Genomic DNA, 25,311 nt, shown 5'->3' with positions numbered 1-25,311 from the left:
CATGTGCACTGCATTGTGAGGGCTGTCTGGTTGGGGCAGTGGAAATTGCCTGGTACGATTTGGAATTTGAGGTCGGCTAACTATGGTGGTAGGCTGCTGGTCAAGGAATTCAGGATCACTCAGAGTTCCGCTTTTTGTATGTAAAAAGTGCTGTGTTGGGAAATAAACAGAAATAATTATTTGGAAAAGAGAAAAGAGTTGAACTCTCTAATAGGGAGCAGAAAGGCAAACTTTGGCTGCGTGTCGGTTGTCCTTCAGGCCTCTTAATAGTATGAAGCGCCTGGCGACAGTGAGCACATAAAGGGTAGTTACATGGGAGGGTTGCTTTAGCAGGAGGGGATGGGTGGATCGAGGAGAAAGGCAGGAGTTCTCCTTTGTGATGTGGACACCTGCATAGGGGCTTTGCAAGAGAAGTTCTCATATAATTGGGGAATTGAGAGGTGTTGTGTGGGTAAACTCATTAAATCGTGATGCCTTCATCAATATGGGGCCTCCTGTTGGCATGGGAAAGGCTCCACTTTGTCATTGGGTAAGGCTGTGGTTTAGTGAGTTAGGGGTTTCTCGAGGGGAACCACCTGCTGTAAGGGCCTTTTATTGTAGCAACATCACATCCCATGCTGCTGTGATGGGGCACCGTCTGATACAGCCGGCCCCTACCAATGTAGTGCAGAGCTATCTGCCTTACCCTAGCAGGACACTGGCAATTGCCTTTGGGCCTGCAACGTGGTTGCGGGGCTTTTCAATACAAAGTGCGGAGGCATTTGGCCAATAGGAGGGCCACCTTAGCAAATTTGGCTTGTACTTTGTGTTGGTTCTATCAATGGGAATAGTCCTAGTGCTGTGGCTTCCCATGTTTTCAGTGCAGTAAGTTATGTGACTGTGGCCAAAGTGCTATGCAGCTTGTCCCAAAAGCATGCCAATGTGGAGCAGGACCAGAGCATGTGTTGAAGGTCTGCCACTGGGACAGAGCATCTCAGGCAGGTGAGATGTGCCACTGGGAATATTCTGTTAAGGGGGGGAGGGGTTGAGGTAGCCCCTATGGAGATGCACATATTGATTATTCTTTATGCATGATTTATGTGTTACCATCCCATGTGATTCCAGGGCTCTGGCCCATTCAGAATCATGAAAATACCTCCCATGGTTGACCTTATAGAACTGCCTAAGTTGCATAAGGGGTGTGTTGACGTGTTCTAATGGCTTTATAAATCCAAGTGATAAGATGTCACCTGTGTCCCCTATGATATATTGTACGTACAACTTTGTGTCTAGTTTCTTCTGTTAAGGTTTACCATAGGGAGTCCATTGAGGCAGTAGGCATCTGTATGTGAGCATTGTCCTGGGAGATGGCATAGTCCTGGTCAAAAGTTAAAAGCTGGTCGTCCCGGAAGAGGTCTCCCACTTTGTCAAATTAGTGTGCCTGCCAGTCTGGTAGCTGCTCTCTTGTCAATGAGCCCTACACACTAGTGAGGCCTTGTATTGCAATGTTAGGCGCATATGGAGCAATCTGGTTTGTTTGTTAAGCGAAAGTTTATGGTTAGTCATTTACATGGCAACCATCCAGGTAGGGAGCAGGGCATCCTCAGTGGTGATTTTGAATGTGTTTTTGCCCGCCAGCCATCGAGCCACCCACTCAAGCTGTGCCGCCAGGTAGTAAGACTCGAAACAGGGGCCCCCTCAAACCTCCCTGAACCACTAGCAACCCATCATCTTCCATCATTCCAGATTGTATCCCCCATCAAGTGATCTAGATCACAGAAGAAGTGGCATGGTGTGAAGCCTGGTACATTGACAAATAATACTGCAATTGGGGAACGATTATCATCTTTAACAATGCAATCTTGCCGGTGAGGGCTCTGGGGAGCTGCTGTCAGAGTTGCCCTCAAATTAGTCTTCCTGCAAGTAGTGAAGTGGAACCCCAGGTAACGGGAGGCTGTGGACTTTCAAGCTAAGGGTGTAGGGGCAATGCTGGCGGTGTGGGGTTTCACCTCAGAACAAGAAAGTATATAATTTTCCCCCGTTAACTTGGAGACCAGTCACCGCTTCGAAGTCCTGAAAGGCAGTTGTCAAACAGGAAGTGTCGATTTGCGTGTCTCCGATGTAAAGTAGACCATAATCTGCGTAAAGGTTCACTATATGCGTGTCTTCGTGCAGCTGTATCGCCCCAAACGGGGCTCTTCCAACTGAGGCAGTGCGCCATTGGCTACATGGATATGGAGAACAGGATTGGGGAGATGGGACTACCCTGTTGTGCGCCACGACCAACAGGAAAGGGGGGCAATATTAGGCAGCCCACTTGGACCCTTGAAGAGGGGTTTATGTTTAGTAGTTTGGTGTAGGCTAGGAGGCATGGACCTAGACCGAAGAATGATAGGGTCGCAAACATGTACTACAGGAGAGGAAATCAATACAGACTATTAGGCTGATCTAGTATGTAGTGGGGAGGCCTGGTCTATTACGTTGAATATGCGACAGATATTATAGGGGTGGCCAGTTAGCTGTGTAGGTCAGAGTGATACATACTGAAGAATGTCAGATTGCAAATGTAATGTCCGGTCTGTAGGCAGGGTGATTTCTGTTATTGTAGGTCCTTGATTCGGGTCCCCACAGTCTGTCTAGGAGCAGAGGGAGGGTGTTGTGCTGCAATCATGCACTGGATGATCCTGATTCCTATGCACTCCCTCTGCCCCTAGCCCTCTCCTGAAGGCTGCCTTTTGGTGGGCCCGGTGAGATGAGTGCGTTTACTCGATGGGGAAGCTTGAATGTCACCTGACTCATCACCTCTAAGTCCACAATGCCACCAAGGAGGGCCACCCAGGCCCACAGCTGCATCATCAAGGAAGGTGAGGTGAAGTTGAAGAGCAGGCAGTACCCCCTCCATGTGGCTCTCCCAGTGCCGGCATCCTCTGGAGTTGCTCGACAGAGTGGGGTACCTCAGAGTCTGCCCGCCGTCAATAGTCATGTTCCGCTACTTTCTCTCACTAGTCTAAACTCCAGGGCAAGTCCACCGTCCGGGTCAGGTCCCAGGCCTCCCTAGGTCCCCAGGCCTGCACGTCAGGGTTGCACTGAAGCAGTGGTGTACCTCACCTTTCAGCCTGGGGATGACATGGGTCCTTACGTAAATTCATGCTGTATTCTGTCCCACCGGCCTGTCATGGTTGTGTGACCCACCACAATGGGGTCGGGTGCTGAGCAGGGAAGTGGCCTACAAGTGTGAAGCGGTCTTCATACACAGTGCAACGGTGCCAGTCTCTCTCACCTCCACCTTCTCAGTAGGCAGGTGCGGAGAGGGGACGTTCGATAGGCCAGCTCATGTTGTTGCAGGCTGGGTAGCCATAATCAGTTGGCGGGAAGGTCACCTCCCCGGCCCGCAGCTCCTTTATATGCAGATGTGTTAGGGAAAGTGGGGAGGGAGCCTCCTGGGCACCTGATTATGGCAGAATTAATGTTGATTGCAGCATTCAGGCCCTGGAGCAAAGTTACTCCACTGCTGCCATCTTTGGCTCCATGGCAACCCCATAAGCACCCTCTCATACACACTCTGTACATAACGGGTTGATGGTGTAGACTTGTCACCTGGTTTGTTTGTGCACTAGCATACACCACACACAACCTGTTAAATGTAGTCCTTAGGGAGTGGGGCTTAGGTGGCGAGTTGACTAGGAAAGACTGGAAACTACTTACATATCCCAGGATGTTGCAGAATACCAAGTTCAGTACATCCAGCATAATATATTGCATATAGCTTACCTCACTCCCGCAGCTCAGTCCCAAATGTTTGGGCCCTCTTCTGGTTGTCTGAGATGCCAACATGCAGGTGCTGACACGATGCACATGTTCTGGAGCTGCTCAGAGTCTGTAACCTTATGGGCGGCAGTGTCCAACTTGCTGAGAGAGGTGACTGGTTGTATGGATGTGTTCACAATGCAAGTTGCACTGTTGGGATTGTTCAGGTGCTCAAAAACAGATAAAGCTGCTAACTGGTTCATAAACCAAGCATTGCTGATAGCCCACAGACTAATTGCCATGCATTGGAAAGCCCAGGTATTGCTAAATACAGCCCACTGGTGTGAGGCAACACTGAAGTGGCGACAGGCAGAGGAGCTCAGGAGGCAAGAAACATGAGGACTACACAAATACCCTAGAACTGTGGAATGGGAAGCACTATTACTTGACTTGCACACATACAAGCAAGAGTTGGTGGCCCGCGACTTAAACCTACCCTGGCGGGGACATAACCCCTCTCCCCCAGTCCCCTTTTATCCTCATTCCCACTCCTCCGTAATAACCCCTTCCAGCCTGTCCATGGGTGAGTGACAACACCCTTCTCTTACACTCTTTGATGTCCCCAAATAGCTTCCTAGTGGACATTATAGCTCTATAGATGTCATTGTTAATTTTCAATGTTTGCAGTACTTGCTTGAGATGGGAAGATAATAATAATAGCACTTATGGTAATGGCATAATGTGAGTTAACATCAACACATGACTTGTTTTTTCCAATGTTGCTGTTTGTAAGGTCTGAACCAAGGACTCCTGCTGATGTGATACTATTTTATTAATGACTATGTAGCTGGATTACTGATTTTAATAATGATAATGTAACTTTCATAGATGTAATGTATTGAAGATTGTGATATTAAAAATGCAATTAAAATTGGTTAAAAAAAGTTATTGGAGATGCAGTTGGGTAGTTAGCTTTCACCAAAAAATACTAAAGATAGGTCAGCACTAATGAGGGAAACATTAGCAAAGCACATTTACTCTTGATAATTATTGAAATGATTAACTATGACTCAATCTCAAAATAGGAGCCATGGATTATGCATTTCCTTTGACTACTTTATTAATCAGCAGCCTTTACAATCATAAAAAACTTCATTTCACAGAATCTTAGGGAAGGGGTATTCCACATCACCAATCAAACTCTAAATTCATAACATAGTCCATTTTCCATGTTTATGTCCCCTCTTTCTTCGTGCGAAAAAAACATTCAGTTCCTTTGTGTTCATTCCTGTTTGGAGCCGTCATTCCCTAGAAGAGAAAATAAACCTTGTAACTATTCCATGCAGAACCAATATGACGTTCAAGTGGAGGGCAAGCAAATAAATCAAATAACACTGTCACCTTAAATCTCAAATACAGTCTTCAAAAGCCTGATAATGGCAAAATACTCATACTAATACCATAGAAAAGTCCCAATTCTATCCTGCATCAACTATGTCACAGGGACAGCAGAAGCCTCTTGCTAAAGCGGGTGTTGATAATCATTGCCTTCATGTCCTTAACCCCTTCCCTGCCATGGACGTAATGCTGTATTACTTAGGCTGATCTGCCCCCCCCCGGGATAGGGCAGAGTGGCCTATATTAATTAGGCCGATCTGCCCCTTTTTGGGGGGGATTAAGGGGGGGTGGGGTGCAGACGCCACTAGACACCAGGGATTGTTTTTTAACATTTATATTGATAAGGGGAGCGACCCCTTATGTAAGATCCCAAATGGCCTAAAGTACAAGTTACTTACCTTCAGTAACAAAATATCTGGTAGAGACATATTCTAGTTGTAGATTCCTTACCTTAACATTTTCCCCCAGGCGTCAGACTGGATTCGGAGATTTTTCTTTGAGCAATACCCTTGCGTGTCGGTAGGTGGCGCCGGTCGGCTCCGCAGGCGTCATGGTCGCCGTGATGACGTCGGGAGTAGTACATAGACGCCGCCCTAATGCAGTGAAGTCAGTTTCTTTTAACGACTTTCCACGCCAGAGCGCAGAGCCGCTAAGAACACTGAGATTGGTGCGCCAGAGCTAAGGGCCTGAAAGGGGGAATCCCTGTCCCTAGAAATCAGTTTGCAAGCGGGGAGGATGGGTGGGCGGAAAGGAATCTGCAGCTAGAATATGTCTCTACCAGATATTTTGTTACCAAAGGTAAGTAACTTGTACATCTGATAGAGACTTCTGGTTGCAGATTCCATACCTTAGAATAGATACCCAAGCAATGTCATCCTCGATGGTGGACTGCAAACCAAGATCATACTAGAAAGTCCTACAGGACTGAACAACCAAAGTCGCCGTCTTGACGGACCTGACTATCCAGGCGGTAATGCTTAGCAAACGTGTGCAAGGATACCCACGTAGCTGCCGGACAGATATTCAGGACAGGAACTCTGCGTGCTAACGCAGTGGAAGCTGCAGTTGCTCTGGTGGAATGAGCATGCAAGCCTTCAGGAGGTTGCTTTTTAGTCAAAGCATAGCGCATTTTGTTGCAAAGGAGCACCCATCGAGAGATAGTACGCTTTTGCACCGCCTTCCCTTTCTTAGCACCCACATAGCCAAAGAGTTGATCTTCCACCCGGAAATCTTTAGTACAATTGAGGTAGAACGCCAACGCTCTTTTTGGGTCCAGACGGTGGAGTCTCTCCTCCTCATGGGAAGGATGTGGGGGTGCGTAGAAGGTCGGCAAAGTGATGGACTGGCCTACATGAAATGGTGTAACCACCTTAGGAAAGAAGGAAGCTCTAGTGCGTAGCACCACTTTGTCAGGGTGTACAGACAAGTATGGAGGCTTTGAAGAAAGGGCCTAAAGCCCACTCACCCTGCGAGCAGAGGTGATAGTGACCAGAAAGACAGTTTTGAATGTGAGGAGCCGCAAGGGACAATTATGCATTGGCTCAAAGGGGGTACACATCAAATAAGTAAGTACAAGATTAAGATCCCACTGAGGCATGATAAATGGAGTGGAAGGAAATAAGTTGATGAGCCCTTTTAAGAACCTACTCACAATAGGAGATTTAAAGAGTGAGGGTGATCAGGTAGCCTAAGAAACGCAGAAATGGCAGAGAAATATCCTTGAAAGGTGCCCAAAGCAGAGCCCTGCTGGGCTAAAGAAAGTATGAACAGAAGAACCTCGGACAAAGGGGCAGAAAGGGGATCAACAGATTTGTTGGTACACCATGCCACAAATGTATTCCAACAACAGGCATATACAGTTTTAGTTGATGGACTCCTGGCTGCCAAGATAACATTGCAGACTTCGGGTTGAAGGGCAAATGGCGTAAAAACTGTTGCCGCTCAATCTCCACCATGAAGGCGGAGGTTGGACAGGTTTGGGTGGAGAACAGTCCCCTGCTGCTGCGACAGAAAATCTGCCCGTTGAGGCAGTCTGAGTGGAGGATCGATGGACATGCTCAATAGCTCTGGATACCACACTCTTCGAGCCGAGTCTGGAGCCACCAAGATAATTTGCCCCTGGTCGTACTTGATTTTCTTGAGCACTCTGGACAGAAGAGGGTTAGGCGGGAAGGCGTAAAGGAGGCTGGAGCTCCACTCGAGACAAAAAGCGTCTCCGAGCAAGTGCTGCCTTGGAAACGCAGCTCACATTGCGCGTTCTCTGCGGAGGCAAACAGATCTAACCAAGGCTCTCCCCACTTGAGAAAAAGACCTTGCGTCACCTCCGGATGGAGACGCCATTCGTGATCGACAGTGCGTCAGCGGTGGAGTTCGTCTGCTCTGGCGTTGAGAGAGCCCACCAGATGTTGAACCATCAGGGTGATGCCCTGATGTTCCAGCCATGTCCAGAGGCGTAGTGCCTCCTGACAAATGGTCCAGGACCCTATCCCTACTTGTTTGTGGGAGTACCACATGGGAGTAGTGTTGTCCATGAACATCTGCACCACTTTTCCTTTGAGAGAGGGAAGGAATGCTTTCAACGCAAGCAAGATCGCCCTGAGCTCCAGCATATTTATGTGGAGCCCCGACTCCGCCGGAGACCAGAGACCTCTGATCTCTGCCTCTTCTATGTGGCCGCCCCAACCCAGAAGTGACACATCTATCACTCTAGAGAGATCTGGTTGGGGAAGGGAGAGGGATCTGCTGTTCACCAAGTTTGGATATGAAAGCCACCACTGCAGGTCTTTTGCAGTCCCTTCCAAGATCTGGACCATGTCGGAGAGATTTCCCTGATGCTGCGCCCACTGGAACTTCGGGTCCCACTGCAGAGCACGCATATGCCATCTGGCATGTGTTACTAGCAGGATGCAGGAGGCCATGAGGCCCAGCAGCCTCAGAGTCAGTCTCACCGAAACCCAAGACCGAAGCTGAAAGATCAGAATCATAGCCTGTAGGTCTTGGATTCGCTTGTCGGGAGGATAAGAGAGAAATTGCACTGTATCCAGAACAGCCCCAATGAAAGGGAGTGTCTGAAAGGGAGTCAGGTGTGACTTCAGCATGTTTATAGTTAACCCCAGCTTGTGTAGGAGGGTCACCATAGTCTGAAGATGGGAGACGACTGTCTGGGGCGAAGGCGCCTTCATCAGCCAGTCGTCGAGGTAGGGGAAGACTGAGACCCCTAACCTGCGCAGATGAGCTGCAACCACTGCCATCACTTTCGTGAACACCTGAGGGGCGCTGGTAAGGCCGAAAGGGAACACGGTAAACTGAAAGTGCTCAGGACCTACCACAAATCGTAGGTAATGTCTGGGGGCAGGCAGGATGGGGATGTGAAAATAAGCGTCCTGCAAGTCCAACGCTACCATCCAGTCTCCTGGGTCTAAGGCAGACAGAACCTGAGCCAGGGTGAGCATTTTGAATTTCTCCTTCTTGAGGAAGTAGTTCAGGTCCAGAAGGTCTAGGATAGGACGTAAGCCCTTGTCCTTCTTTGGTATTAGAAAGTAGCGGGAATAACAACCACGACCTACTTCTGGCACAGGGACCCCTTCTATAGCTCTCTTGGCCAAGAGAGCCACGACTTCCTGGCAGAGAAGCACCAAATGATCCTCCAGAAGATGATGGAAGGATGGTGGCATGTGTGGTGGTGCAGATTCGAAAGGGAGGAAGTAGCCCTTACGAATGATCTGCAAAACCCACCCGTCCGTAATGATAAGTTCCTAGTGGGGCAGGTGATGGCAGATCCTGCCACCAACTGGGTGGGAGTGCGGGGGACGAACTAGGAGAGTTTGGAGACTGCAGTGGGGGCAGAGGTGGACTGGACAGACCTCGGGTTCCCTCTCCCACGGCCACGTGAGATTCCGCGGCCACGCATTGGCTGGCCAGTGTACATGGCACGATCGCTGGGTTAAGGACGTGACAGGGCACCCCTTCCGTGTCCACAAACGGGACGAAAAGCAGACTGTGGTGGGCGAGTGGCGGAGGAAAGCCCAAGGGACCAAGCTGTAGCCCCGGAATCCTTGAATCTCTCCAAGGGCGAGTCTGCTTTGTCTCAGAAGAGACGGGTGCCATCAAAGGGCATGTCCATGAGTAACTGTTGGACTTCCACTGAGAAGCCAGAAGTGCATAACCAGACGTGGCGCCATAAGGCCACTGTCATTGCAACCGATCTGCCCAGAGAGTCGGTCGTATCCAGCCCACAACAGATAGTGAGCTTCGCTGTGTCTCTCCCATCTTTTACTGCTTGGGAGACGATAGCACGGGCCTCCTCCGGTATCCGTGGCAGGACTTGCGCAACCGTATCCCACAGCGAGTGGGTATAACGGCCCAAAAGACATGCAGTGTTCACAGACCGCAGTGCAAGGCTGGAGGAAGAAAACAACTTCTTGCTGGCTGCCTTCTCCTCCTTGCATGGTGGGACTCCAAGTCCCAGGCCCCACAGGTGTTGCCGCACACCTGGGGACTATCACAACAACGCGGGCGCTATAAAGCGCGCCGCTCATTGCCATCACAGCTGCTGCCTTCTCCTCCTTGCCTGGTGGGACTCCAAGTCCCAGGCTCCACTGGCACTGCCTCACACCTGGGGACTATCACAACAACGTGGGCGCTATAAAGCACGCCGCGCATTGCCATCACAGCTGCTGCCTTCTCCTCCTTGCCTGGTGGGACTCCAAGTCCCAGGCTCCACTGGCGCTGCCTCACACCTGGGGACTATCACAACAACGCAGGCACTATTAACCGCGCTGCGCATTGCCATCACAGCTGCTGCCTTCTCCTCCTTGCCTGGTGGGACTCCAAGTCCCAGGCTCCACTGGTGCTGCCTCACACTTGGGGACTATAACAACAACGCGGGCGCTATAAAGCGTGCCGTGCATTGCCGCTGCACGGGCCACGCCCGGACAAAGCCCGGGCCAAGGGCGCGCCCATCTCCGCCCGTCCGAGCCTGTCTGAGGCAGGGCTGGGCCCCCCCTCTGGGCTCTAAGGTACGCTATTGACCCCTTTCTGCCCTGTGATTGTTAAAGCGATATTTTCTGTGCCAAATATCTTATTTTTAAGCCACTAGGTCAGTCCGGGGTGGTGTCAGGTTTTTAATCAAGCGACTGAGGTTGCATAAGTTACATTATTTCCCCTTTAAAAAACAAATGTACTGGGCAATCTTTATTACTTTTGAATTTCGTGACCTGTATACTGTCAGCACCTAGTAATGGGAAAACGTAAAGCTGTGGATGTCCTAGCCCGCCAGAATGGCACTAAGAAATCAAAAAAACTCACTAAAAACTTAGCGAGTCCCACAACTAGTAAAGGAATTAATCCCTTGGATGAAATTGATTTGCTATTCAAGGAGGTTGATGAAATTTTGAATAGCAATTCTTACCCACCTACAAAAAAGAGCGAAATCCTAGGGGCGGGGAAAATACCGGAAATTTTTGCCAGGAAGATTACACATTCCTCACTTTTGACTCCTCAAATTGAGGCTTCTCTTGCCCCAAGGGCAAATCCATGCATATGACCGCAGTAATTCCTTGCAGCACTCCTGATGCTCCACTCACTCATTTGGATTCTCTTTCCATGGGTATTATGGCTAATCCCCCCCACTAAGCCCAGAGATCGTGGTGATTCCTAATATTCCGTGCACAAATCGATTTGGGTCATTGGAGGAAGAGGGAGATTTGCGTGCCTGTGTAGCACATGTCCAGCATGGAGATGCCATTGAGAATAATGTTCAGCAAAACAATGACCACGTTTCTGATGGTGTGCAAATTCCTCATGAGAACGTTAATTTAGCCCTTGTTTTACAAAAGGTGGATGAAGTTAAGACCTTGGTTGTATCTTTAATGGGGCTGCTGAGAGACAATCTGGTGCCAAAATATAGTTGTAGCTGCCAGACAACAAAACTGAAGGTGGGAATGGGTTGGGGAACAACAGCTGTGCCTAAGCTAGGATCACATTTAATAACTCCTCCCCCCAAGTTAGTTATGAATCCCCTTCTACTTGATCCTCTCTTGACCCATGTTGAGAGCAACCAATCAGAATTTGTGAGGTCACGGCAGAAGCATACTGGAGTTTCCAATACAAGGGGTGCCCGGGGGGATGCTTACACTGCGACACGGCCTCACCCCATGGAAGGTATACTCGAGGGGGCTGTCACATCCCGAGGCTCTGGTGGAGCAGCAGGCCATCATGGGATCCCTATTGGATTAGGTATGCCCCTGACTGACATTCCACGACAGACACGACACTTGGGACAAACAAGTATAGATAGTACTGTTTACATGGTTAATGTTCCTAAATTGCCACCTGGTTCCCCCGATGATCATGAGTCTTTGACCAATAAGGTCATCCACTGGCTACGCTTTAGATGCAATTGCCTCTTGGTTATCCGCTCTGACATCCTTGAGGTAGGAAGACATAGTCAACTAGGGCTAAATCATGATTATGGGGGTGATTCTGAACTTGGCGGGCGGCGGGAGCCGCCCGCCAAGCGGGAACCGCCAGAATACCGCTGCGCGGTCAAAAGACCGCCGAGGTAATTCTGAGTTTCCCGCTGGGCGGGCGGGCGACCGCCAGAAGGCCGCCCGCCAGCCCAGCGGGAAACCCCCTTCCATGAGGATGCCGGCTCCGAATGGAGCCGGCGGAGTGGAAGCCGTCGCGATTTTCAGTGTCTGCTTGGCAGACACTGAAAATCTTGGTGGGGCCCTGTTAGGGGGCCCCTGCAGTGCCCATGCCATTGGCATGGGCACTGCAGGGGCCCCCAGGGGCCCCACGACACCCGTTACCGCCAGCCAGGTTCTGGCGGTCAAAACCGCCAGGACCAGGCTGGCGGTAAGGGGGTCGGAATCCCCATGGTGGCGCTGCCTGCAGCGCCGCCATGGAGGATTCCTCAGGGCAGCGGGAAACCGGCGGGACACCGCCGGTTTCCCGTTTCTGACCGCGGCAGTACCGCCGCGGTCAGAATGCCCATGGATGCACCGCCAGCCTGTTGGCAGTGCATCCGCGGTCCCCGGCCCTGGCGGTCCATGACCGCCAGGGTCGGAATTACCCCCTATATCTCTGTTTGTTTCATTAAAAAAGCTATGGCGGACCAACTCATGGAATTTGTAATCCGAACTCGTGATTTGCGGGTCAAGAGAAGGGTTGGTATTAACCTCTCCATAAAACCACCCTGCACTTGTACAGAAAGGAATATTAGTGAGTTAGCCCCGGCCCTGGGATGTGAACCCTCTGTGGATCATAACTCTTCTCACTCCCTGGATGCTATTGATTGACTAAATAGCAATCAGGAAGTGCGGTTTTGTGATATCACTGGGGACAATTGTATGGAAGAGGGACTTAGCCCCGCTTACAGCAACGACATAGTCACCCCCGAGCTTTTGATTCTAACATAGATGTAGCGGTCTTGGCAAGAAGCTGGGGGATTCGGAGTGGGCTACCTTCATTATTAATTTCCACATTTGTTTGTTCCAAGAGACCTGGGCTGATGGGCAGATTTATATTGATGTTTTTTTCCCTATAATATTCCCGCTCAGCTACCAGAGAAGGGCCAAGGCCGTGCCAAAGGGGGATTGTTAATGCTCATTAATAAGGATTTGCAATGTGAACATCTTTTACTAAAAACAGATTCAGTGGATTTAATGGGAGTTCAATTTACTTTTTATCGGGAATTTAAAATTATTGTCATTAATGTGTACGCTAGATCTGTTCCAAGGGGCACTGTGTCTCAAATTTTGACACAGTTGACAGAACTTCTTGACTCCTTACGTCCCCCGTTTTATTTAATAATAGCAGGAGATTTAAACTGTACCTTTGAACCCTCCCATATGGTTACTGGATTAACAGATGAGGGAGATGAAATGTGGGGAATCCCACAGCTAACGAACAATCACCTATGCACCCGTTCCCGCGTAGCCCTCCAGTTAGCTACGCTATGCTTAAGGTATGGACTCAGGGCTTGCAATGGACGCACACCTTCAGATTTAAACATGGCACCTATCTTCAAACGAGGGATGTCCTCAAGTGTAATAGATTATTTTCTACTTGATGTCAGATTGTGGCCTCTATTAAAGGACATGAAGGTAGAATCTCGATGCGAAAGTGATCACAACCCCTTGCTACTATCCATGGATGGGGATGCTTTTAGGAGAACTCTGAATACACAACGTAAAGTGGTTCCCTCCCCATTGTTGAATAATAATTACACTAGGGTCTCCTGGCCCAAGGTTCTGTCCAGTTCGTATTCGATAACCGGGATTTATAAACTGTTTATTGATAAATTGGCAATCTATGAGGATTATGAAGTTGATAACATTCCTATTTTGGATATTCATCAAGAAATGCTGAAGGTATTGCAGAGGTTCTTCTATAAAAAGTTTAGTGCTAAATTAGGTGTTGATCTTCCCAAGGGTGATAGAGGGTGTTTCAATGAGGACTGCAGTAGGGCCAAATCTGAACTAAAAGATGCTATTAAGACAGGCTCCCTAGCAGAGATTCAACCAGCTAGTCGATCATTTAAGAAGGCTCAAATGTTAGCAAAAAGTTATGGAAACACTCGATATGGCAGGGTTTGATTCTTGCTACGGAAAACAACAATGTGATGTTTTGGGAATTACTGTCCAGAGGACAAGGAGGGGGCAGGAGGTACATAAGGAACCATATTCAACCTGAGACTTGGGTAGACCATTTCACCCAACTCTATGCTGCCCCTCATAACCCCTCAGTTGGACATTTTCCAGCACATGATTCAATTACCCCACGGCTGGTTAGCCTGGGTGATTGTTTTGAACCACTTGTCTTCTCCATAGAGGAAATTAAAACTACAATTAATTCCTTAAAATCAGGAAAAGCGCCCGGGCCTGATAAGATACCAGGTGATTTATATAAATCAGAAGTAACTATTTGGTCCTGGTACATTAATCTGATTTCAAATAGAATCGCTGCCAGTGGTGCAATCCCTAGCACCTGGAAGGGAACTGAAATAATTCCCATCTTTAAAAAGGGCAACGCAAATTCCCCTGCCAACTACAGACCAATCAGTTTGATTGATAATCTGCAGAACATTTTTGCCAAACAACTGCTAGAGAGGTTAACTAGCTGGTTTCAAGACCATTAGGCCCTTTCCACGCTGCAAGCGGGCTTTCGCTCTAAAACTAGTGTAGGAAGTTGGCTCTGTATGTACTATTTCAAAGTAAGAAATAGCCTGCACAGAGTCCAAGGGTTCCCCTTAGAGGTAAGATAGTGGCAAAAAGAGATAATTCTAATGCTCTATTTTGTGGTAGTGTGGTCGAGCAGTAGGCTTATCAGAGGGTAGTGGTAAGCATTTGTTGTACACACACAGGCAATAAATGAGGAAAACACACACAAAGACAATTCCAGGCGAATAGGTTTTTATATAGAAAAATATATTTTCTTAGTTTATTTTAAGAACCACAGGTTCAAGATTTACAAACAATAGTTTAAATGAAAGGTATTTCACTCAGGTATCTTAGGAACTTTGAATCATCACAATAGCATGTACAATTCTTGGCAAAATGGCAATAAGCTATTTTAAAACTGGGCACAGTGCAAAATTCAACAGTTCCTGGGGGAGGTAAGTATTTGTTAGTTTCACAGGTAAGTAAAGCACTTACAGGGTTCAAAGTTGGGTCCAAGGTAGCCCACCATTGGGGGTTCAGGGCAACCCCAAAATTACCACACCAGCAGCTCAGGGCCGGTCAGGTGCAGAGGTCAAAGTGGTGCCCAAAACACATAGGCTTCAATGGAAATAGGGGTGCCCCGGTTCCAGTCTGCCAGCAGGTAAGTACCCGCGACTTCGGAGGGCAGACCAGGGGGTTTTGTAGGGCACTGGGGGGGACATAAGTCAGCACAGAAAGTACACCCTCAGCGGCACGGGGGCGGCCGGGTGCAGTGTGCAAACAGACGTCGGGTTCGCAATAGGTTTCAATGGGAGACCCAGAGGTCTCTTCAGCGATGCAGGCAGGCAAGGGGGGGCTCCTCGGGGTAGCCACCACCTGGGCTAGGGAGAGGGCCTCCTGGGGGTCACTCCTGCACTGGAAGTCAGATCCTTCAGGTCCTGGAGGCTGCGGGTGCAGTGTGTTTACCAGGCGTCGGGTTCTTTGAAGCAGGCAGTCGCGGTTAGGGGGAGCCTTTGGATTCCCTCTGCAGGCATCGCTGTGGGGGCTCAGGGGGGTCAACTCTGGCTACTCACAGGCTCGCAGTCGCTGGGGAGTCCTCCCTGTGGTGTTGGTTTTCCGCAGGTCGAGCCGGGGGCGCCGGGTGCAGAGTGGAAAGTCTCACGCTTCCGGCGGGAAACGTGTGGTCTTTAAAAGTTGCTTCTTTGTTGCAAAGTTGCAGTCTTTTGTGGAACAGGGCCGCTGTCCTCTGGAGTTCTTGGTCCTTTTAGATGCAGGGTAGTCCTCTGAGGCTTCAGAGGTCGCTGGACCCTGGGGGACGCATTGCTGTTGCAGTTTTTCTCGAAGTGGGGAGACAGGCGGTAGGTCTGGGGCCAAAGCAGTTGGTGTCTCCATCTTCTCTGCAGAGCTTCAGGTCAGCAGTCCTTCTTCGTCTTCAGGTTGCAGGAATCTAGTTTCCTAGGTTCTGGGGAGCCCCTAAATACTGAATTTAGGGGTGTGTTTAGGTCTGGGAGGGCAGTAGCCAATGGCTACTGTCCTTGAGGGTGGCTACACCCTCTTTGTGCCTCCTCCCTGAGGGGAGGGGGGCACATCCCTATTCCTATTGGGGGAATCCTGCAAAATCAAGATGGAGGATTTCTAAAGGCAGGGGTCACCTCAGCTCAGGACACCTTAGTGGCTGTCCTGACTGGTGGGTGACTCCTTGTTTTTCTCATTATCTCCCCTGGACTTGCCGCCAAAAGTGAGGGCTGTGTCCATGGGGCGGACATCTCCACTAGCTGGAGTGCCGTGGGGCATTGTAACACGAAGCCTGAGCCTTTGAGGCTCACTGCTAGGTGTTACAGTTCCTGCAGGAGGGAGGTGTGAAGCACCTCCACCCAGACCAGGCTTTTGTTTCTGTCCTCAGAGAGCACAAAGGCCCTCACCACATGGGGTCAGAAACTCGTTTCTCAGCAGCAGGCTGGCACAGACCAGTCAGTTGTGCACTGAACAATTGGGTAAAATACAGGGGGCATCTCTAAGATGCCCTCTGTGTGCATTTTTTAATAAATCCAACACTGGCATCGGTGTGGGTTTATTATTCTGAGAAGTTTGATACCAAACGTCCCAGTATTCAGTGTGGCCATTATGGAGCTGTGGAGTTCGTTTTTGACAAACTCCCAGACCATATACTTAATATGGCCACAACTGTACTTACAATGTCTAAGAATAGACTTAGACACTGGAGGGGCATATTGCTCATGCAGCTATGCCCTCACCTGTGGTATAGTGCACCCTGCCTTAGGGCTGTAAGGCCTGCTAGAGGGGTGACTTACCTATGCCACATGCAGTATTTTGTGTGCATGGCATCCTGAGGGGGATGCCATGTCGACTTTGCCTTTTTCTCCCCACCAACACACACAATCTGCAATGGCAGTGTGCATGTGTTAGGTGAGGGGTCCCTTAGGGTTGCACAACATATGCTGCAGCCCTTAGGGACATTCCCTGGTGACAGGGCCCTGGGTCCCACTGGTACCTTTTACAAGGGACTTATCTGTATGCCAGGGGTGTGCCAATTGTGGAAACAATGGTACATTTTAGGTGAAAGAACACTGGTGCTGGGGCCTGGTTAGCAGGGTCCCAGCACACTTCTCAGTCAAGTCAGCATCAGTATCAGGCAAAAAGTGGGGGGGTAACTGCAACAGGGAGCCATTTCCTTACAACTATCACGATAGATCAGGTTTTTAGACTGACTCTTCTGTACTGGAAACATGTGGTTCTCGCCAAACAACCTTTATATGTTGTTTTCGTGGAGCTTAGATCTGCTTTTGATCTGGTTTCCAAAGAAAAGCTTTGGGAAGCACTACTTCAGATGGGCGTTCCCACCAATCTAGTTTTTCATTTACAGCGGTTTACATGCTAATATATATGCACAAGTGAGGTGGGGCGACCAAGGAGAACTGACAGACAAAATCCCTATACGGAGAGGAGTTCGCCAGGGCTGTGTCTTGGCTCCTACACTATTCACTTTCTTTATTAATAAAGTGGTACAAATTTTGTCCTCATGTTCTAATGACGCTCCTACTCTGAACGAGCAGAAGATCCCAATACTATTGTTCGCTGACGATTCACTTCTTATCTCTAAGACCCCTATGGGCCTTCAAATCCTTGTGGATAGATTCAAGTCATTCTGTGATGACCATGGTTTGGAACTGAATGCTTTAAAACAAAACTGATGGTGCTCACCCCGGCTCTTGTCAGAGATGCACCATCAACTTGGATGGGGCCCTATTAAGTAGAGTCAAGACCATAAACTACTTGGGTGTGAGGTTATCAAATATTTGCAGTGGGAGGAACAAATCAGTAAAAGTATGGGGCTTCTTCAGCACAGAGCGGCTGCTATCCTGTGCTTTTACAGGAATTCTTTATCTAAAGCTGTATCTCCAGCTATTAAAATCTACCTGGCAAAGGCACAGGGTGCTGCCGCCTACGGTGCTGAACTATGGGGATTTTCTGGGAGCAAAAGACTAGCAGTAGGAGAAAACAACTTTGCCAGGGCTTTACATGCATGCCCCTGCAGTACTCCTTTGATCCCTATGTTTTTGGATCTAGGTTTCAACCGTATAGCCGACTTGATAGCTTTAAGACCTTTGCTGTACTGGGTAAGGATTTGGACTGTCTCGGAACTTATTGTACATAGAGATTCAGCACTTGATATACTAAGGAGGCCGGAAGCAGCCACTAACCCATGGGTCAAGAACGTTTCCAATTGGTTCCATACTTTGGGACTACGAAGGTTTTGGGAAGAGCCACACAATCTGGAGAGATCTGATAAGATTCTTTTGAAGACAGTATATTGGTCCTACGTAAAAAGTAACCTGGTCCATTGTACATCTAAGGGCCGGTTGACCAATTAATTTATTGATTTCAAGTGGTATCCCCAGTATGAACAATATCTTGATCTGATTCACGACTTATTGGGGAAGGGTCTCTATGCACGCTTCCATTTTGGAAGCCTCCCGTTGTTATTCTTAACCAAAAGCAAGGTACCACTTCATCCACTGATCTCTGCCCAGCTTGTCTTGTCTGCACTGAAACCATTGAACATTTTATGTTTTTCTGCCCTGCTTGTACTGTCCCAAGGTCAAAATGGATTTGTGCAACTTGTCGAGATTTGGGCTTGAGCCAGTGTTCCATAGCTATTAGGATCTTAAAGAGTGATACTTCCAAATTTGTAATCCTCAGGGTTAGCAAGTTCCTTGTGACCGCTTGGCGTATACGATATCGTTTATTTAAATAAATCCTTTATTTTTTGCAAATTGACTACTTATTAGAAGGTATGAAGGAAGCAAAGGGATCTATTTTTTTCTTGCCATATTTTAATCATTGTATATATATATATATATATATATATTAAGTTACTAAGCCAGTTTGTACCTTTTTATCTTATGTTTTTTAAATTCTGCTATGTATGTATTTTTTATGCTTTGACGGCCTTTTAGACCGAATAAAGCTATTGTTATTATTATTATTATTGTTATTATTATTAACTTCTTGCCAAATTGTTCCAGCCTTTTGGATTCCCTATCCGGGAGTGCGGAAGGGAATGCGCCCGAAGAAGAGGAAGCCTGGATAACAAGACTCTCAGGCGTGGGGTGTTGGGACAGGAATTTTGGGTCGCTTAGTGCGGGCCGATGGCGGCAATCGATAGTCCTGTTCACAGGAGCCCCTGTGTTGGGTTTGGACCATGTACCCAAAAGGACATCTGTGTGGGCCTCATTGAATGGGTTCTGAAGTAGAAGCCCCAGGCTGAAGCACCTCCGTCAGGAGATTAGACCTGACTTCCACAGTAGGTAGCTCAACGCCGATGACCTCAGCTGCCCTACTGACCACCATACTATAAGTCGCTCCCTCCGCCGTAGCCACAGTAGGAGGAGACAGCAGGCCAGCATCAGGAGAAGTATCCAGACCACTGGCTTCACCCAAATCCTGTGCCCAGTCCATAGCAGGGTCATCCTGGTATTCATAAGGGTCCATGGACCCCTCCAATTCCTCCCTGCATTCGTACCAATAGGAAAAACGGTCTGAATCCGACTTCGGGCAAATAGGCCCCATCGAAGCCAATGGCAGCATCAGCTGACGCCGCTCTGACTCCAAGTCGTCGGGGATAAGAATTGTTGGGTCAACGTCGATAGTGGGCACTAATGACGTTGGGAGCGTTGATAATCGACCCGATGCCGGGGAAGGTCTCAAAGGTGCGACTGGCGCCAGTGCGGATCTGCGCACGGATCCGGAGGTGACCTCGGTGACCTACGAAGGCCCCCCAGCCGAACCCCTTGGGCCCGAAGGCACCGTATCGGGGTCGGCCCACCCAAGGATGCCCCTGACCTCGTAAAAGTCCTTTAGTTGGGCGGGGTCGCTCCGGCTCTGAGAAACTCGGGGAATCGTTGAGTTGACGCAGGCTCCGAGGACAGAGACCTAGTGCGTGGACGCTCATCCCGCGTCGCGTCGGACAAGCAACAGGGTGAAGTCGGAGAGCAATGGGACATCTTCGACTTCTTCTTCTTACCTTGACCCGAGGATTTCGAAGAAGACGAGTGGTGATGACTCCGCGACCGATCTCGAGACATTCCTCTCGAGCAAGACTGGGACCTACGCGGAGTCGAGTGACGGGATGCCATTAGCTCTTAGAGACGGCTCCCTCATTGCTTTCGGGTGCATGGCCTGACACTGGGAGCACGACTTTGGGTCGTGGTCGCGCTCGAGGCACCACACACAAACGTGATAAGGATCCGTCACCGACATCGTCCGATGGCAGTCCTCACATGGCTTGAACCCAGTCTGCGGGGACATCTGGACGCACCAAAGTTGTACACAAAAACTTCAACAAAATGTTCGAATTCGCCCAGGGTAGCTCTCTCCAGATCAGCGCATGACGCGGAACAAAAAAAACTGACGTCCCTGCATGAGGGCGGCGTCTATGTACTACTCCCAATGTCATCACGCCAACCACGACACCTGCGGAGTTCACCGACACCACCTACCGACGTGCAAGGGTATTGCTCGAAGAAAAATCTCTGGATCCAGTCTGACGCCTGGGGTAAAATTCTAAGGTAAGGAATCTGCAACTAAAAGTCTCTATCAGATATTGTTTTTAGGCCATTTCTGCCTATTTTGTGAAGGCCCATCTGCCCCCAAGAAGGGGCAGAAAGTCCACCAGAGAAGATTTTTTTTCTAAAATCAGAGGGTGGGGGTATGGTCGTACCCCCACCCCAAATAAATGGGGCCAAATGTGTTCTGCCCACCAGTAGGCAGATGGGGCAATTACCCTCAATCTACACCGATTGGGGCGGGGGAGTGGGCAGAAAACCTACTTGATGCCAGGGAATTAAAAAAAAAAAGTGTGGTGGTGGCTACCAACCAGTGGTTATGCCCCACCCCAACTGAAGGGGGTAACAGACTTTCAGCTCTTACCCTGCACACTAAAACATCTTAAGGCATGGCAAGCAAGAGGACATTTGATTATTTGGTGTTTTGGTTGTACATTTGGACCATGAGAGCTTGGCTAACTCTCAAAATCGCCCCACTTGGAAGGGTAAGGGGCTGCATTTTTAGGACTGTGGGATGCTGCCATGTAGAAAAATCCACAAGACCTAGACACATTTCAAAAGTAAACATCTGGGTGAGTCCAGGGTGGTGTGCTTCACATGCATCCCGCACCATTTTCTTACCCACAATGCCCTTTCAACTGCCAACTTTGTTGGAAATCACACAAACTTCCCCATTTTTATGAGGGAACCTTCCGGAATCTGCAGGAATACACAAAATTACCACCCAGCATCGTCTCATCTATACCGATAACATTTTTCTTTTTTCAAACTGCCCTTTTGGACCCGCTTTGGTTTTCCCTCAATTTTAACATGTTTTTGGCTCTTCGCTGTCACAGGCCCTTGGCCCACCTACACAAGTGAGGTATCATTTTTACCGGGAGACGGAGGGGAACGTTGGGTGGTAGGAAATTGGTCCTGGTGCGGTGATCCCACACAGAAATGTGAGAAAAATTTGATTTGTTTTAGCTAGATTTGAGGTTTGCTGAGGATTCTGGGTAAGGAAACACTGGGGGATCCACGCAAGTCACACCTCCCTGGACTCCTTCAGGTGTCTAGTTTTCAGAAATTTCTGAGTTTGGTAGGTTTCTCTGTATGGCTGCTGAGCCCAGGACCAAAAACGCAGGTGCCCCAGCCAAAAAAACAGGCAGTTTTGTATTTCATCATTTTGATGTGTCCAGATAGAGTTTTGGGGCATTTTCTTTTGTGTGCACTAGGCCTACCCACACAAGTGAGGTACCATTTTTATCTGGAGACTTAGGGGAAGGAAATTTGTGGCTCCTCTGACATTCCAGAACTTGGTTACCGAAATGTGAGGATAAAGTGTTTTTTGGCCAAATTGAGGTTTGCAAATTATTCTCGGTAACAGAACCTTGTAAGAGTCCTACAAGTCACCCCATGCTGGATTCCCCTAGGTGTCTAGTTTTCAAAAATGCACAGGTTTGGTAGGTTTCCCTAGGTGCCGGCTGAGCTAGAGGCCGAAATCCACAGCTTGGCACTTTGCAAAAAATTGCTCTGTTTTCTTTGAGAAAATGTGATGTGTCCATGGTGTGTTTTGGGTCATTTCCTGTCACGAGCAAAAGGCCTACCCACGCAAGTGAGGTATCATTCTTATTGGGAGACTTGGGGGAACGCTTGGTGGAAGGACACTTGTGGCTCCTCTCAGATTCCAGAACTTTCTGTCACCAAAATGTGAGGAAAATTTGTTTTTTGGACCAAATTTTGAGGTTTGCAAAAGATTCTGGGTAACAGAACCTGGGGAGAGCCCCACAAGTCACCCCATCTTGGATTCCCCTAGGTGTCTAGTTTTAAAAAATGCACAGGTTTGGTAGGTTTCCCTAGGTGCCGGCTGAGCTAGAGATCAAAATCCACAGCTAGGCACTTTCCAAAAAACACGTCAGATTTCAATGTAAAAATGTGATGTGTCCATGTTGCATTTCCTGCCGTGTGTTTTAGGACTACGCACACAAGTGAGGTATTAATTTTATCGAGAGACTTGGGGGAACACAGAATATCAGAACAAGAGTTATTTCCCCTTGTCTTTCTCTAAATTTTTTACTTCGAAATGTAAGACAGTGTGTAAAAAAGATGTCTATTAGAGAAATGCCCTGTAATTCACATGCTAGTATGGGGACCCCCGAATTCAGAGATGTGAAAATAACCACTGCTTCTCAACACCTTATCTTGTGCCCATTTTGGAAATACAAAGGTTTCTTTGATACCTATTTGTCACTCTTTATATTTCAGCAAATGAATTGCTGTATACTCGGTATAGAATGAAAACCCATTGCAAGGTGCAGCTCATTTATTGGCTCTGGTTACCTAGGGTTCTTGCTGAACCCATAAGCCCTATATATACCCGCAACCAGAAGAGTCCAGCAGAGGTAACGGTATATTGCTTTAAAAAAATCAGACATGGCAGGAAGAAGTTAGAGTAAAATGGGAAGAGAAATGGCTGTTTTTTCTCCCCTCAATTTCAATATTTCTTTATTTAGCTGTTATTTTCTGTAGGAAAACCTTGTAGGATCTACAATAAAAGCCCATTGGTGAATTCAGAATTTTGTCCAATTTTCAGAAATGTTTAGCTTTACAGGGTCCAGCATTGGTTTCACACCCATTTCTGTCACTAAATGGAAAGAGGCCAAAGCACGATAAAAAGTAAAAATGGGGTATGTGGCAGTAAAATGCAAAACTTGTGTTGAAAAATGTAGTTTTCAGATTCAGGTCTGTCTGTTCCTGAAAGCTGGGAAGATGGTGAATTTAGCACCGCAAACCCTTTGTTGAGGCCATTTTCAGGGAAAAAAACACAAGCCTTCTTCTGCAGCCCTTTTTCACAATTCTTTTGGGGAAAAAAAAGAAATTTTCGCTGTATTTTGGCTAATTTCTTGTTCTCCTCCAGGGGAACCCACAAACTCTGAGTACCTCTCGAATCCCTAGGATGTTGGGGAAAAAAAGGACACAAATTTGGCATGGGTAGCTTATGTGGACAAAAAGTAATCAAAGCCTAAACGCGAACTGCCCTGAATAGCCAAAAAAAGGCTTGGCACTTGAGGGGGAAAGGCCTGGCAGCGAAGCAGTTAATAACATTTCAACTTTGTTATTAAAGCTGGGAAATATTGTATTCTGTGTCAGGACCAGAGGTGAGGATCATGCTAGCCTCAGACACCTAACCTTAGAATCGGTACCCAAGCAATACCATCCCGTGGTGTGTTTGCAGACCAATTTCAAAGGAGGAAGTCCTGATGGGCCAAAGGGGCAAAATTATCATCCTTACGGACCTGGCCTACCAGGCAGTAGTGTCTGATAAACGTGTGCAGGAAGCTGACGCTGCTGACTGGCAGAGATCCAGTAACAGAACTCTTCAAGCCAACGCAGGGGTCACATCTTGAGATCTGTTGACATGAGCTTGCAAACCTTCACATGCATCAAAAATTCATACAAATCTTACCCGGCCTGCAGATCTAGTAAACTGAATAATCTAGTTGACCTATCTGCAATATACTTGACCCTCACAGTGTTGTTTAGTTGTGTGATCCTAGCCAATATTTTATTTAGCTGTCATTCTTTCATTATCATATATGCGAGCACCTTCAAATATGAAAGTTCAGCATTTCTGCTGTACAAAAAAACCTTTTTGATTTAATAGGCTAAACATTTGCTTCTTGGATATTACAAATCTAGCCCACATTAGGCTACATATGACCCCTGACTTGCCTCTTAGTTCACTAATATCATTGTCATCAGGGTGGGGGCAGACATATTTATTAATTCATGCTAAGGATCTCACTTTAAAAAAAATATATTGCTAAAAAGTGATATGGTTATGCACTGTCATTTTCAAACATATTTTCCATTGACATGATAATAAACTTTGAGAATAACGAACAAGTTACCTACCTTCGGTAATAATTTATCTGGTAGAGACATATTCTAATTGCAAATTCCTTACCTTAGAATTTCTCCCAGGCGTCAGACTGGATCCGGAGATTTTTATTATAGCAGTACCTTTGTGCGCAGTCAAGTGGCGGCAGTCGACTCTGCGTCTGTCGTTGCGTCGTGGTCGCCGTGATGACGTAGGGGTCGTATATAGGCACCTCCTCGGCGTAGTGACGTCAGTTTCTTTTCACAACTTTGATGCCAAAGCACGGAGCCATGAAGAACACCGTGAATGGTGAGCCAAAACTGAGGCCCTGAAATGGTTATGCCTGTCCAATGAAATCAGTTCGCAAGCAGGGAGGATGGGTGGGTTGGTAAGGAATCTGCAACTAGAATGTCTCTACTAGATAAATTGTTATTGAAGGTAAGTAATTAGTTCATCTGATAGAGACTTCTAGTTGCAGATTCTTTTCTTAGATTAGATACCCAAGCAATACCATCCTTTGAGGTGGGCTGAGAACCTAAGCTCATACTACAAAGTCCTGCAGGACCGAATGACCAAATCAGCCGTCTCTGTGGACCTGACTGTCCAGAGAGTAATGCTCTGTAAATGTGTGCAGAGATGCCCACGTTGCTATCTGACAGATATCAAGGAAAAAGAACTCCAGGTGCTAACGCTGTGGTAGCAGCATTAGCTCTGGTAGAGTGAGCACGCAAACCCTAAGGGGCTTGCTTCTTAGCCAAAGCGTAGCACATTTTGATCCAAAGAAGCACCCATCATGAGATGTTACGCTTCTGCACCACCTTCCCTTTCTTCTTACCCACATACCCAAAAAACAAAACAAAAAAGAGTTGATCGTCCAACCAGAAATCTTTGGTAAGATTGAGGTACTATGCCAATGATCTTTTTGCATCAAGACAGTGGAGTCTCTCCTCTTCGTGAGAAGAATGTGGGAGTGAATAAAAGAAGGCAAAGTGATGGATTGGCCTTCATGAAAGGGCGTGACCCCTTTGGGAAGGAATGAGGCCCTCGTATGGAGCCCCACCTTGTCTGGGAAAACAGA

General features: G+C 47.9%; 1 long non-coding RNA gene across 3 annotated transcripts in view; it reads right to left on the bottom strand.

Moving 5' to 3' along the window:
* Positions 1-4,828: 4,828 nt before the first annotated feature.
* LOC138296097 (uncharacterized) overlaps positions 4,829-25,311 on the bottom strand; it is a 241,014-nt gene continuing 220,531 nt past the window's right edge. For all 3 annotated transcript variants that reach the window (XR_011203756.1, XR_011203757.1, XR_011203755.1), the window contains one exon: positions 4,829-5,034. This is a non-coding gene — a long non-coding RNA (uncharacterized lncRNA). The remainder of the gene's footprint in view (positions 5,035-25,311) is intronic.

This window comes from Pleurodeles waltl, chromosome 5 (assembly GCF_031143425.1).
Source record: "Pleurodeles waltl isolate 20211129_DDA chromosome 5, aPleWal1.hap1.20221129, whole genome shotgun sequence".
In the NCBI taxonomy this organism is placed as follows: domain Eukaryota; kingdom Metazoa; phylum Chordata; class Amphibia; order Caudata; family Salamandridae; genus Pleurodeles; species Pleurodeles waltl.
The sequence above is the reverse complement of the archived record's forward strand: the minus strand, read 5'-3'. Positions and strand labels throughout refer to the sequence as shown.